This window comes from Lynx canadensis, chromosome C2, assembly GCF_007474595.2.
Source record: "Lynx canadensis isolate LIC74 chromosome C2, mLynCan4.pri.v2, whole genome shotgun sequence".
Lineage (NCBI taxonomy): Eukaryota > Metazoa > Chordata > Mammalia > Carnivora > Felidae > Lynx > Lynx canadensis.
In genome coordinates this window covers 117,963,469-117,978,871 of record NC_044311.2, presented here as the reverse complement: position 1 = coordinate 117,978,871, position 15,403 = coordinate 117,963,469, and positions in this window count along the sequence as shown.

Here is a 15,403-nt window from a genome sequence, read left to right as displayed (position 1 = left end):
CTCAATGCATTTTTTACCCCTGTTCAGGACAGTTGGAACTGAGTTTTCAGTTATCTTCAACCAAAGCAACTCTGTTGATCTTTTAGCCTATTGGCAAGTTCATGCCAATACATGGGGGAAAAAATGACCAAAAAAACCTAACAAAGTAAAAAAATAATCACACTTCCCACAGGTACTCATCCCTTACCATCAGACTTATGAAACTCAATTGGTTTATAATAACTTTTTTTCACTGTTTAGGGTATGGATCAATCATTCCTATGAATCACTTGCACTAGAGAGATGCCATAATATGGTAGCCACTGGCCATGTCTGTTTACTTAGCACTTGGAATGTGTCTAAGTTGAATTGAGATGGACTCTAAGTATAAAACACACAAGATTTCTCAGACATAGAAAGAAAAGAAATGTAACATTTAAAAATAATTGTTATATTGATCAATGTTGAAATATTAATATTTTGACATTTTGGGTTAAATAAAATAAATTAATCTTATGTGTTTCTTTTTACCTTTTAAATATAACTACTGAGAACATTTATTTTATTTTTTTTTAATTTTTAAAAAAAAATTTTTTTTCAACGTTTATTTATTTTTTTTGGGACAGAGAGAGACAGAGCATGAACAGGGGAGGGGCAGAGAGAGAGGGAGACACAGAATCGGAAACAGGCTCCAGGCTCTGAGCCATCAGCCCAGAGCCCGACGCGGGGCTCGAACTCACTGACCGCGAGATCCTGACCTGGCTGAAGTCGGACGCTTAACCGACTGCGCCACCCAGGCGCCCCCACTGAGAACATTTAAAAGCATATAGATAGTTCACATCTGTGGCTTGCATTATATTTACACTGGACAGTATTTTTCTTGAATGTATAAAAAAGGAAAATCTTAAAACCTAATATGTAGGACATTTTTCTTTATATCAATGTTTTGATTGTAATTTTGCAAGTGTAGAATCACCTTAATATATAAACCCTAGTAAGAATTTAAAATAAACAGAAACACACTGACTTTGTGAATATAGTCTATCTTACATAGAGGCCATAGCAGAAATTTGAAAATCTGGGCAAAAATTGACTTGTCATCATGGAAACTACTTTACTGACACACATAGGTAGGACTGGTTCTAGAGATAGTTCGATTCAAAGTTCAAATGATATCACCAGCTCAATATCTTGGCCCTTGGTTGACCCTGTTCTCAGGTTCTTATCAACAGCCCCACTGGCTCAGGTCAGAGCATGATGCTTGAGTCCAGCGCTTGACTCTCCTCAGCTGGTAGATCCCACTGAAGTCCTGGGAGTCATTCTCTGATGTTAGCTTGGATTGGGTCACTACACCTTTTGTGGAGAAAAGTGGAAGATTAATTTTGTGTTCAAATGCAAAAACTTACAACTATGGCCTTGTGGTAGATATTGCTAGTTGATCCCCAATATCTACTCTGCTGCTTTTTTGGTAATGGGACTGATTTTTACTAGACACAATAAACATATTTCTCAGAAACATTTGTAGGTAGGTAAGTACAGATGGTTATTTCTAGCCAATGGGAGTTTGTGACTTCTGACAAGTATTCTTAACAGGAATGACTATCCTTGTTTTTTTGTTTGTTTTGTTTTGTTTTGTTTTGTTTTGTTTTTAGGCTGAAACATATATGCTGAAATGCATATGTGAAGGCTGAGTTTAAGCAGCCTCTTTTGACCATGAAGTGTAACCATGTGAGGAGGATCATAGGACAATGTTATCAAAGGAATCTGAAAACATAATGATTATGAAACTTTTATATTAGCCTTAAACTGGTTTGGATTATATAAAAGATACAAACTTATCTCTTGTTTAAGTCACTGTTATGACTGTTTGAGTTTCTACTGCTCAAGAATTAGCATAATTTTTATTGATCCTATTCCAAACCATTTATGTGTGTACAATTCAGATTATGAATTTTGGATAGCTATTAACATTAAGGAAAAGCAGAAATCAAATTTTCCATGTACTTTTTTATGCAAATATTTGGTTTGATTTTCTCCCATTACTTTATTGCATATTTCTTTAGACATCCTATATTTCTTTACAGTAATATTTTGATTATAGTTAATGTTGAACATGTTTTCTAAATTCCAGTGTTCAGTAGTTTATTAAGATTACTTACATAGTATTATGTGAACTGTAGTTATGCAGGATGTTTATACAAGGTAGTTTATCATTGTGTAACTTGAGAAGTGTCAGCTTGATTCTTGAACTTTACATACGTTTTTGTTTCGGTATTTCTTACAAACATCTTCGCAGCTATTAAATCAGTACCCAATGCCTGTCTGAACATGAGATTTCACATGTCCTATGAAGATTTATACAGACATAATCTTTCTCATATTAGTGTTTGTGATAATACCATAGCAAGCTATAAAAATGCATGTACAAAAAGATGTGTGTAAATGTGTGGGTATATAAATGAAATTAAAAATTTTAAACTAATTTGAAGAACAGAGTGGATTCAGCCTTGCAAGAGGTCAGACAAAAGTGAAATAACTTTCTATCTCCCTCTTAGAAAATTCAGGAATAGAGCAAGATTAAAACAGTTGCTTGAGGGGCGCCTGGGTGGCGCAGTCGGTTGAGCGTCCGACTTCAGCCAGGTCACGATCTCGCGGTCCATGAGTTCGAGCCCCGCGTCAGGCTCTGGGCTGATGGCTCGGAGCCTGGAGCCTGTTTCCGATTCTGTGTCTCCCTCTCTCTCTGCCCCTCCCCCGTTCATGCTCTGTCTCTCTCTGTCCCAAAAATAAATAAAAACGTTGAAAAAAAAAAAAAAACCAGTTGCTTGAGCAAACTAGTGTTAAATAGGCTTAGAGAAATACATTTTTCAGCAAAGAAAGGATACTGAATCCTGCAAAACTGAGGGTACAGCAGAGATGAATCAACCTGGGTATGTACAGAGTGAGTTATGGTCCAAGTTGTATGAAAACAACGTTGGCAGTGATATGAAAGATCCCTGTAAGGGGAACATGGGGCTTCAGAGAAAAGGAATCATGCTGAAGCAGAAAATTGATCTGGAGGAGGCTGCAGCAGCCCATGGTCACTGTAGGGGAAGAAGTAGAGGACAGGTTGGAGACAGACTAGGAGCTACATAGAAAATCTACCAGTTTGTGTCTGTCTTCACAGCCAGGGCAGGGTTAAAAACACATCAGTGTGATTTGCTGAGAAGTTATGGGCCACTGGAATAAGAACTTTAAGAAAAGTCGGAGAAGAAAAAAAGAAGTTTGGGTTTTATCAAGTTAGTGATGAGAGAGCCCCAAACACCCTTAGGTAAATCAGTTGGGGAAGTTCAGAGGTGGATAAACATTCTGTGGTGAATACATCAATTGAGAACAATAGGGTTTAATGAAACTTAACTGGTCTTCAAACTTCAGTCAAACGCACGGACTCTTCTGATCCTTGAAGATAGGAGAAAACATGCATTATAATGAAATGATTTCAAATCACTGTATAATTTCACAATTATTCTGAGTGACAGCATGGCAAATAATATTGAATATGGGTGTGACTTTTAAACTTTTTGTTTTCTCTAGAAAATGGATTCTAATTTAAATGTGAATTATGTTGGGGATACATATAGTTCCCTGGCGCTACTGAAAAGTTTCAAACCATATATTCAGGAGGACTTAATATTGAAAGAATGATAAGGAATTTGACTGAGCCGCTTTGACAGTAGCATCACACTGACTCGTGACACAGATGTAAGTGTGCGTTTTGCCCACGTGCCAGAAACAAAAAAGGACAGCCTCTGCCCGCTGGCACCCAGAACGTTTTCTATGTTCTAGACTGCTGGGAGGAAAAAGCCAATGCTTGCGAGAATAATTTTGTTACACATATGAATTCTGTTAGGTTTCCTGGTATGTTGAGGTATTAGAGATATGTGCATTTTTGTCCCAGGTGGTACAGTTTTATTTCAATTCTAGCATGGCCCAGGTGTTTCTCTTGCAAGCCTGTGCACACATATAAGGGGTCAGTGAACCCAGGCATATATTAGGATGGAAATAGTTTTTGAATTATTGCCTTGATTATGTCTTCAAATGTTTTGTATTAGGAAGAATGTAAAATATGATTTTTAAAAATACTTTTGCATTTTTATGCCCATGTGGATATGTTATGGCAAATAATTAGATTTATAGTACTATAATTTATTATATGAAATACATAGATATAATTAGAGCTCTTTCAGAGTTGAAAAGCTTTTGGAACTTCTTTAAGAAAGTGAAGTAAATAAAAAGTAAGGAGCTTAAGGCTCCTTTTTCTAAGTGATTCAAATTCATGCAAGCACAAGTTCTCTTTGCAAGTATAGCATCCAGACTTTCAGAAATTATTTCTTTAAAACTTTTTTTGTTAATGTTTATTTATTTTTGAGAGACAGACAGAGCACGAGTGGGGGAGGGGCAGAGAGAGAGAGGGAGACACAGAATCCGAAGCAGGCTCCAGGCTCTGAGCTGTCAGCACAGAGCCTGACACGGGGCTTGAATTCACAAGCTGTGAGATCATGACCTGAGCTGAAGTCAGATGCTTAACTGATTGAGCCGTCCAGGTGCCCCCCAGAAATGATTTCTTATCTGCTCTGAGGAATAGGCACCAGGAAAGTCCCATGGTATCAGAATACTGATCCCAGATGGGTTGGGGAAGAGAATGAAATAATGGATTTATTGAGGTATTCTATACTATTTTATCAAAAACTAAGGAGCACTTTCATAGTGCCATACAGAATGTAAAGCACTTTTATACACATTATTGCATTTGAATTCTCATGAAAATCAGCATTAATTCTCCCCAAACTTGTGCCCTGGGTAAAACTAGTACATAAACCTATTTTTGATGTATGTTATTTGACTTCTTTCCTGGCTTCCTTTGATATATTAGTTGATATATTGCTCTTTCTTTTCTCCCTATAAAAATTGTATCTCCCCTAATTATGCATTATTTTTTTAGTATTTATTTTGAAAGAGAGAATGAGCATGAGCAGGGGAGGGGAGGGGAGAGAGGGAGTGAGAGAATTCGAAGCAGGCTCCATGCTGTCAGCACAGAGCCTGACGTGGGGCTCCATCCCATGAATCTGTGAGATCATGACTTGAGCTGAAATCAAGAGTCGATGCTTAATTGGCTAAGCTACCCAGGGACCCCCCAATTATGTATTCTTAGAAGTTTTGTTAATATTTTCCTGAGCAAGGTGAGTTTCAATTACTTAAAAAAAATTAAAATGAAAGCAATAATGTCATTTTATAGTAAAAACAACAACAACAACAACAACAACAAAATCCCACTGAGGTTTAATATGACTCAGTCTACTTGCCCTTGTGGTAATAGGACTAAGGTCTCATATTAGACAAAGAGTTTTTCCCCCTATAATTCTGCCACAGCTCTTTGTTCTCTGTGGTTATCTTCATCATCCTATGCCCACATTAATGTATACTTTAAAGCTAGTTTAGAGAGTGGAAATGGCTGCAAGAAACTTTTAATAATAATGTCAGTGGGTTTTAAGAAGCCCATGTCTCATAGGCTTTTACCACTACAGAGCTCCAAGTTCATGGCCATGAAGGAAAAGCCAATCTGAATATAATGACAACCACCACCACAGCAAAACCCGACTTCCAGTCTCCCCTGGGCTCACTTTTTCTGTTTAGGAGTTCCAAGTTTCTACACTCCCATGGGTAACTCACTCCCATCTCTGTCTGTTCTCTCCCGACACCCAATTCCAAAACAAGGCTGTGCCACCATTCAAGCATCATCTGTTAAACCCTAAGAAAAATAGGAATGAAGATGCTTTTTTAAAAAATAGTTTTTATTTAAATTTCAGTTAACACATAGTGTGATACTAGTTTCAGGTGTAGAATTTAGTGATTCATCACTTACATACAACATCCAGCGCTCATCACAATGAGTGACCTCCTTAATACCCATCACCTATTTAACCCTTTCCTTGCCCATGTCACCTACAGTAATCCTCAGTTTGTTCTCTATGGTCAAGAGTCTGTTTCTTGGTTTGTCTCTCTCTTTATTTTTTCCTGCTGCTTGTCTTTTTTCTTAAATTCCACATATTTGTGAAATCATGATATTTGTGTTTCCCTGACTGACTTATTTAACTTAGCACAATATTCTCTAGCTCTATCCACATCATTGCAAATGGCAAGATTTCAATCTTTTTTATGACTAATACTCCATTGTATATATATATACCACCTCTTCTTTACCCATTCTTTAGTCAATAAACACTGGGCTTTTTACATGATTGGACCATGTTGATAATGCTGCTATAAGCATCGGTGTTCATGTATCCCTTCAAATTAGTATTTTTGTATCCTGTGGGTAAATACCTATTAGTGTAATTGCTGGATTGTAGGGTAGTTCTATTTTTAACTGTTTAAGGAGCCTCCATACTGCTTTCCAGAGATGCTGTACCCATCTGCATTCCCACCAACAGTATAAAAGGGTCCCCTTTCTCCACATCTTCTCCAACACCTGCTGTTTCCGTGTTGTTAATTTTAGCCATTCTAATGGTGTGAGGTGATATCAGATTGTAGTTTTGATTTGTATTTCCCTGAGGAGTGATATTGAGCATCTTTTTGTGTGTCTGTAAGCCGTCTGTATGTCTGGGAATGAAGACACTTTTATTTTTATTATTATTTCTTTTAAATTTCAGGAATAGAATTTAGTGATTCATCACTTGCATATAACACCCAGTGCTCATCCCAACGAGTGTCCTCCTTAATGTCCCTCACCCCGTTAGCCCTTCCTCCCACCCAACACACCACCAGCAACCCTCAGTTTGTTCTCAGTATTTAAGAGTCTCTTATGGTTGGTCTCCCCCTCTGCTTTTATATTATTTTTGCTTCCCTTCTCTTATGTTTATCTGTTTTGTATCTTAAATTCCAGATATGAGTGATCTCATATGATATCTGTATTTTCTGACTTATTTTGCTTAGCATAATACACTCTAGTTCCATCCATATTGTTGCAAATGGCAAGACTTCATTCTTTTTGATCACCGAGTAATATTCCATTGTGTGTGTGTGTGTGTGTGTGTGTGTGTGTGTGTGTGTGTGTGTATGTATGTCAAATCTTCTTTATCCATTCATTAGTCAATGGATATTTGGGCCTTTTCCATACTTTGGTTATTTTTGATACTGCTGCTATAAACATTGGGGTGCATGTGCACCTTTGAATCAGAATTTTTGTATCCTTTGGATAAATACCTAGTAGTGAAATTGCTGGACTTTAAGGTAGCTCTATTTTTAATTCTTTGAGGAAACTCCATACTGTTTTCCAGAGTTGACTGCACCAGTTTGCATTCTCACCAGCTGTGCAAAAGGGTTCCTCTTTCTCTGCATCTTTGCCAACATCTGTTGTTGCCTGGGTTGTTAATTTTAGCCATTCTGACAGGTGTGAAGTGGTATCTCATTGTGGTTTTGATTTGATGATGAGTGATGTTGAGCATCTTTTCATGTGTCTGTTAGCCATCTGGATGTCTTTTTTGGAAGAGTGTGTATTCATGTCTTTTGCCCATTTCTTCACTTGTTTGCCCATTTCTTCAATTTGTTCTTTGGGTGTTGAGTTTGATAAGTTCTTTATAGATTTTAAATACTAACCCTTTATCTGATATGTCATTAGCAAATATCTTCTCCCATTCCATTGGTTGCCTTTTAGCTTTGCTGATTATTCCTTTGCTGTGTAGAAGATTTTTATTTTAATGAAGTCCCAATAGTTAATTTTTGCTTTTGTTTTCCTTGCCTCTGGAGATATGTCAAGTAAGAAGTTGCTTCAGCTAAGGTCAAAGAGGTTATTGCCTGTTTTCTCCTCTAGGATTTTGGTGGTTTCCTGTCTTACGTTTAGGTCTTTCATCCATTTTGAGTTTATTTTTGTGTATGGTGTAAGAAAGTGGTCCAAGTTCATTCTTTTGCATGTCGCTGTCCAGTTTTCCCATATCATTTGCTGGAGAAACTCTCTGTTTTCATTGGATATTCTTTCCTGCTTTGTCAAAGATTAGTTGGCCATACATTTGTGGGATGATTTCTGGGTTCTCCATTCTGTCCCATTGATCTATGTGTCTGCTCTTGTGCCAATACCATACTTTCTTGGTGATTACAACTTGTAATACATCTTGAAGTCTGGAATTGTGTTGCCTCCAGCTTTGGTTTTCTTTTTCAGCACTGCTTTGGCTATTCAGGGCCTTTCCTGGTTCATACAAATTTTAGGATTGTTTGTTCTAGTTCCATGAAGAATGGTGGTGTTATTTTGATAGGAATTGTGACACATTTTTTTAAGGTTCATTTATTTATTTTGAAAGAGAGAGAGAGAGGGAAAGAGGGGGGGGGGCAGAGAGAGAGAGCAACAGAGAAAGAATCCCAAGCAGGCTCCACACTGTCAGTGCAGAGCCCAACATGGGGCTCACAGTCACAAACTGGGAAAGCATGATCTGAGCTACAGTCAAGAGTCGGATGCTTAGCAGGCTGAGCCACCCAGGTGCCCTAGAATAAAGACACTTTTTAAAATTTATTTACTTAGGGCACCTGGTTGGCTCAGTTGTTAAGCATCTGACTTCGGCTCAGGTGTTGCTTTCACAGTTTGGGAGTTTGTGTCCCACATCAGAATAGCTCAAGCCCCATTTCTGGGGAGCAGGAGCCCCACTTCACTTTGGGTGAGCATGAGCCCCACTTGGGTAAAACATGAACCCCACTTTGGGTGGGCCCCACTTCCCTCTCTCTCCCTCTCTCACTCTTTCTGCCTCTTGCTCACTTGCTCCCTCCCTTAAAAAAAAAAATTACTTAAATAATTCTACGTACCAGTGGGCTTTTATATTTTCAGACAAAAGGCTTTTTCTGGTATTTCTGAAATTACTTTATTTGTGTCATTTTTCATCTGGTAACCTCTAAATTCATTAGTCCCTAAATTTTTAGAGCCTCAGCATCCTGTACCAAAGAGGTAGCCCCCAATACCCAATCTTAGAGTATCAATAATCCCAAAAGACAGCTCATGTCTAGAATCCAGGGACATTGCTAGTCGTCCATAGAGGTCACTGGTCCTTATAATGCCCGCTTAGGCATCCAAGTGATAATAGCAGTAGTAAGAGTAGTAGCTAACACTCCTGACTGCTATGTGTCCGATAATATTTATATGTCTTTTTCATTTATTACAAAATACTATGAGTATTTTATTGTCCCTGATTCACAGAAGAGATAGGTGATTTTGAATCATTTTTTTAAGGAGATTTGATGCTTTATTATTACATCTATATTTACATCCCTCCTCTCTCTATAAATACATATGTATAGGTAAATAGACTCATACTTACACATTTTAACTGAAGGCTTTGTTTCTGTCCTTAGAATTTGGTTCCATCACCTGCAGCAGAACATCTTTGAGAAAAAATATACTTTTCTTGCTGTTTCTATAGTTTAATTTAAAAACATGTGTCCTTTTGAAGCCTCCTAAAGAAACTGGCAAACCAAATGCTGTGAATTTTTAAATGACTGCATTGTGTTCAAATATTTATGGAATGGCCGAGAAAGTTCTAAGAAAGCAAAAAACAAGAACTCAAGCAATAATTGGATATTTCAGTTTCTGAAGGATTTGAAGATTCCGAAGGCAGTAACTGGGTTCCCTGTCATTTATAAATGCCCAGGAGAGCCTAGAAAGGACTTAAAGGAACTTGAAGTTAAAAGAGATGGCAATAAAAGGGAAAAAGGGAAGTGGGTGTTGAAAAAAACTCACTTAAGTTTATGGTGAGTTGCAGGAACCAGCACATAGCTAGCGTGTAGCTTATCAAAGAAAACAGAACAAAAAACTGATAAATTCAGTCTAATTAGGAATTCACAATGATTTTATAGTGATAACTTCTCATTAATATGCTCTGAAAATCTGTCATTTAGCTTAATAAAGAATGAATTGTTTATGGAAGAAAGAGTAGAAATTAAAAAAATTAAGATTGATTCTAGATTTGACCGATTTTAGACACTAGTTCAAATTCTTACCAAAATAATTATGAGAAAGTCAGAAAAATAGAGAAAGCTTTTTTATACTTGAAAGTTCCAGTAGCTAATAAAAAATAATTTATATTTACCTTTAGCATATTGTACTAGTTAAAGAAGCAATTCTTAAAGTGTGGTACCAAGGGCAGCATATGAGAATTGGTTAGAAATACAGATGTTTAGGTGTCACCCTTGATTCCCTGAATCACAAACTCTGGGGTGGGGCCCTTTGATGTGTTTTAATAAGCTGCCCAGGTGATTTTGATGTACGCTGAAGTTTGAGAATCCCCTTAACTCAGAAGTAAGGTAACACTAAGTGCTGTAGCAGACAAACCCCTGATCTTAATAGCCTAAGACAATGAGAATTAATTTCTGCTTAGCTAAGAGCTCAAAGTTAGTGTGACTCCTTGAGAGACTGTCCTTTGAAGGCAGTCCTTATGCCTCTTCACATTTACCACGTGGGACCCCATATCTTTCGATTTTTTCCCAGTTTTATTGAAAATTAGTTGACTATATCACGGTACAAGTTTAAAGAGTACACGATTGTTTGATTTACATATTTTGTGAAATGATTACCATAATAGGTTTTGCTAACATCCATCCTCTCATGTAGATACAATAAAAAGAAAAGAAATAAATAAAATTATTTTTTTTCTCCTGATGATGAGAACTCTTAGGATTTTTCTTTTAACAATTTTCCTATTTTTATACAGCACTGTTAGCTATAGTCACCATGTTATACATTACATCCCTAGTACTTATTTATCTTATAATTGGAAGTTTGTACCTTTTGACCACTTCTGTAATTCCTACCCTCAACTTTCACCTCTGGTAACCATAAATATGATCTCAAAAAATATGATTTTGTTTGTTTGTTTGCTTTAGATTGCACATACAAATGAAAACATATAGTATTTGTCTTTCTTGGTCTGACTTATTTCACTTAGCATAATGCCTTCAAGGTCCATTCATGTTGTCACAAATGATATGAATTCCTCATTTTTTATGGCTGACTAATATTCTATTGTATGAGCATGCCATAAGTTCTTTATGCATTCATTCATCAATGGACACTTATTGTTTTCATATCTCGGCTATTGTAAATAACGCTGCTATGAACATAGGAGTGCAGATATCTTCTCAAGTTAATGTTTTCATTTCCTTTGGATATATTTGCAGAAGTGGAATTGCTGGATCATATGGTAGTTTTATTTATTTTTGTGAGGAACCTTCATACGGTTTCCTATAGTGGCTGCACCAGTTTGCTTTCCCACCAACAGTGCATAAGGATTCCCTTTTATCCACATCCATGCCAGCATTTGTCTTGTCTTTTAAGATAGGGCGATTTTAACAAGTGTGAGGTAGTTTTAATTTGCATTTCCTGAACGACTAGTGATGTTGAGCATCTTTCCATTTACCTGTTGGCCTTTCATATATCTTCTTTGGAGAAATGTCTATTCAGGTCCTTTGCCCAATTTTTAAATTGGGTTGACTTTTTGCTATTGGGGTGTATGAATTCTTTATGTATTTTGGATATTAACCCTTTTTAAAAAATGTTTATTTATTTATGAGACAGAGAGAGACAGAACATGAACGGGGGAGGGTCAGAGAGAGAGGGAGATACAGAATCTGAAGCAGGCTCCAGGCTCTGAGCTGTCAGCACAGAGCCCGATGCAGGGCTTGAACCCACAAACTGTGAGATCATGATCTGAGCTGAAGTTGACACTTAACCAACTGAGCCACCCAGGCACCCCAGATATTAACCCTTTTTCAGATATACAGTTTGCAAATGTCTTCTCATTCCATAAACTGTCCTTTCACTTTGTTGATGGTTCACTTTTTTGCTGTGCAGAATCTTTCTAGTTTCATGTAATCCTACTTGTTTATTTTGGATTTTGTTGCTTGTGCTTTAGGTATTTTGGATAAAATATCCTGACCCATGTCAAGGAACTTTGTTTTTATGTTTTCTCTTGGAAGTTTCAAAGTTTTATCTCTGACATTTAAGTATTTAATCAAGTTCAAGTTAATTTTTGTGAGTGGCATAAGATATGGGTTAAGTTTCATTCTTTTACATGTAAATATCCAGTTATTCCAGCATTGTTTATTAAAGAGGCAGTCTTTTCTCCATTGAGTATTCTCGGCAACCTTCTCGAATATTGGTTGAGTGTGTATGCGTGGGCATATATCTGGGCTATCAATTCTGTTCTATTGGTCTACCTGTCTGTTTTTATGTCAGTACCATGCTGTTTTGATGACTATAGCTTAACAATAGGTTAAAATCAGGAAGTGTTATGCCTCTTGTTTTGTTCTTCTTTCTCAGAATTTCTTTAACTATTAGGAGTCTTCTTTAAATTGAAGAATTTAATCCATTTATGTTTAAGGTGATAATTGATATGTAACAACTTATTAATGCCATTTTATTAATTATTTTCTGGTTGTTTTTTAGATCCATTGTTTCCAACCTGCTGAGGGGTGTGTGTGTGTGTGTGTGTGTGTGTGTGTGTGTATGGTTTGATGTATTTTGATATCAGTATGCTTGACTTTATTGTGTTATTTTTGTGTAATTACTAAAAATTTTCCCTTGTGGTTACCAGGAAGCTTACATAAAATATCATAAACTTGTAATACCTTATTTTAAACTGATAACAACTTAACTCCCATAGAATTTGTAAACTTTAAACTTTTACCTCTCTTCCTCCTGACATTTTAGGTTATTGCTATTACAATGTACATGTTTTTTATATTGTGTAATTAATAACAGATTATTGTAATTATGGTTATTTTTACTATATTCATTTCTTTAATTTTTAAACTAGAGTTTTAAGTGAGTTGTACACCACTATTACCATATTGCAGAATCCAACTATGACTATGTATTTACCATTACCAGTGAGATTTATGCTACTTTAAAAAAATTTTTTTTGGCAGAGAGAGAGAAAGAGAGAGAGAGAGAGAACTAGTGAGAGCATACAGGAGTGGGGGAGGGGCAGAGGGAGAGGGAGATAGAGGATCTTAAGCAGGCTCCATGCCCAGTGTGGAACCTGATGTGAACTTGATCTCATGACTGTGAGATCATGACCTGAGCCAAAATCAAGAGTCGGATGTTTAACTGACTGAGCCACCTGAGTGTCCCAACTACCTTTTAATGTTTTTATGATGTGAATTAGTGTAGTTTTATTTCCACTCAAAGAACTTCCTTTAGTATTTCCTATAAGTCGGGTTTGGTGGTGATGAATCTCCTCGGCTTTTGTTTGTTCAAGAAAGTCTATCCCTCCTTTGTTCCTGAAGGACAGCTTTGCCAAGTATGGGATTCTTAGCTGACAGTTACTTTCTTTCAGTATTTCGAATATGTCATTCCATTCTCTCCTGGTCTGCATAGTTTCTGTTGAGAAATCTACCAACAGTCTTATGGGGAAGGGTCCCCTTGTATGTAACTTCTCTTTTCTTCTCTTACTGTTTTTAATTTTTTTTTTTTTTTTTTGGCATTAACTTTTACAATTTGATTATGATGTGTTCCAGTGTAGCACAGTTGGGTTTAATCTATTTGGGATCCTTTGGGCCTCATGGATATGAATGTCCATTTCTCTCCCCAGGTTCAGGAATTTTAGGCCATTATTGCTTTAAATATATTTTCTGTCCCATTCTCTTTCTCCTATCCTTCTGGAATTCCTATAATGAGAATATTATTTCCTTTCATTGCATCCCATAATTCCTGTAGGCTTTCTTACTCTTTTTAATTTTTTTTTTTTTTTTTTTTTTTTTTTTTTTACTTTTTTGTTCAACAGACTGGGTAATTTCTAATATCTTAAACTCCAGGTTACTGACTCTTCTTTCTGCTTGATTAAGTCCACTTTTGAAACTATCTATTGAATTCTTCAGCTATTTTGTTTCTGAATTCTAGGATTTCTGTTTTTTTTCTAGCTTATTTATATTTTTAATTTTTTTATGGTTGCTATTTCTTTGTCAAATTTCTCATTTTGTTTGCATATTCATCATATTCTTAATTTTGTTTGTCTATGTTATACTTCACTAAACTTTCTTAAGAGGATTATTCTGAATGCTTTGTCTGGCAGTTCATAGATTTCTATTTCTTTAGGCTCAGTTACTGGAGTTTTATTTGTTTCTTTTGGTGGCATCATATTACCTGATTTTTGTGATCCCTGGTTCTTTACATTGGTATCTGCACATTTGAGTAATTGGGCTCCTTTTCCAGACTTTACAGGTTTGCTGTGGCAGAGACTGTTCTTTACCAGTCAGCCCAGTTTGGGTTTCTGGGCGTGTCTGCTGGTAATGTCCTTGGGCAAATGGGACCTACAAGTATGGTCTACTTCTTGGCTAGTCAGCTATTTGCACACTAAGAATAGGGATGCAGAGTGGTATGCCTCTGGCTAAGAACAATCGGATAGGACTGCTGGCTTGGTTCGCTTTTGAGTAAGATTATAGGACGAGTTCCATGGTTGCCTGTATCTTCTGGTCAGGCTTACTAGATGGTTGGACTGGGTACTATATCTACTATAGATGGAACTATGAATTAGCTTCTTTGCCCTTCCAGGGCAGCAGGATGGGACCAAGAGCCTGTACAGGTCACTTTTGGGGACCCAATTTAGGCCAGGGTGTGCACTGAATTTCTTGGTCAGGAGAGGCTACCAGTTTTGCTCCATGAATGAGGAAAGCCACAGACTGCATTTTTTATTCAAGTGCCACTGTACATAGGCTTGTTGAATGGGCTATGTAGTTTCCTGTGTGCTTTGGATAGGTTTTCTGGTTGGACAAGTGGAGGACTGAATTCAGTGATGAGTGGGGCTAACTTATCATTAGATTCCCTGCTTGGCTGACCTGCACCCCAAGTTCCCTGACTGAACTGGGCCACTTTTGCTTTGTAGGTGATTAACTCTGCCTACCCTTCTCTACTCTTCCAGGAATTGTCACCAGCCCTTCTGGTTAGATGGGGCCAGAAGATACTCTCCATCGTGGGTAGAGTTATGACTCTGCTCTTTGCTTGGGCATGGGCAAAACTGGCTCTTGGGTCAGAAAATCTTATTTGAGGATCTAAATCAGACAGATCTATACCCGGCTGAGTTCCCTGGTCAGAGTACATCCCTGACTTTGTTCTGCAGATGAGCAAAGCTGCTAGTTGGGATTACCTCTTGGGTCCTGCAGGTATGAACTCAGACCACCAAGATCTATATGCTGGTTGCTGCAAGTTTCCCCTTTCTCCATCACAATCAGATGTTCAATGGCTGAGCCCTGAAGATTCCTCTGTAATCCCCGTGGTGACAGATCCGAGTAGTACCATATAGTGCTGCAGTAGCTTGGAGGATGGGCAACGTGGTCAGTGTGTAGCCACTTTTTTTCTCCTTTTAATGCAGTAATGCAGTCTGTCTTGGCCTCTGTGGTGCAGGAGGGTGCTTTA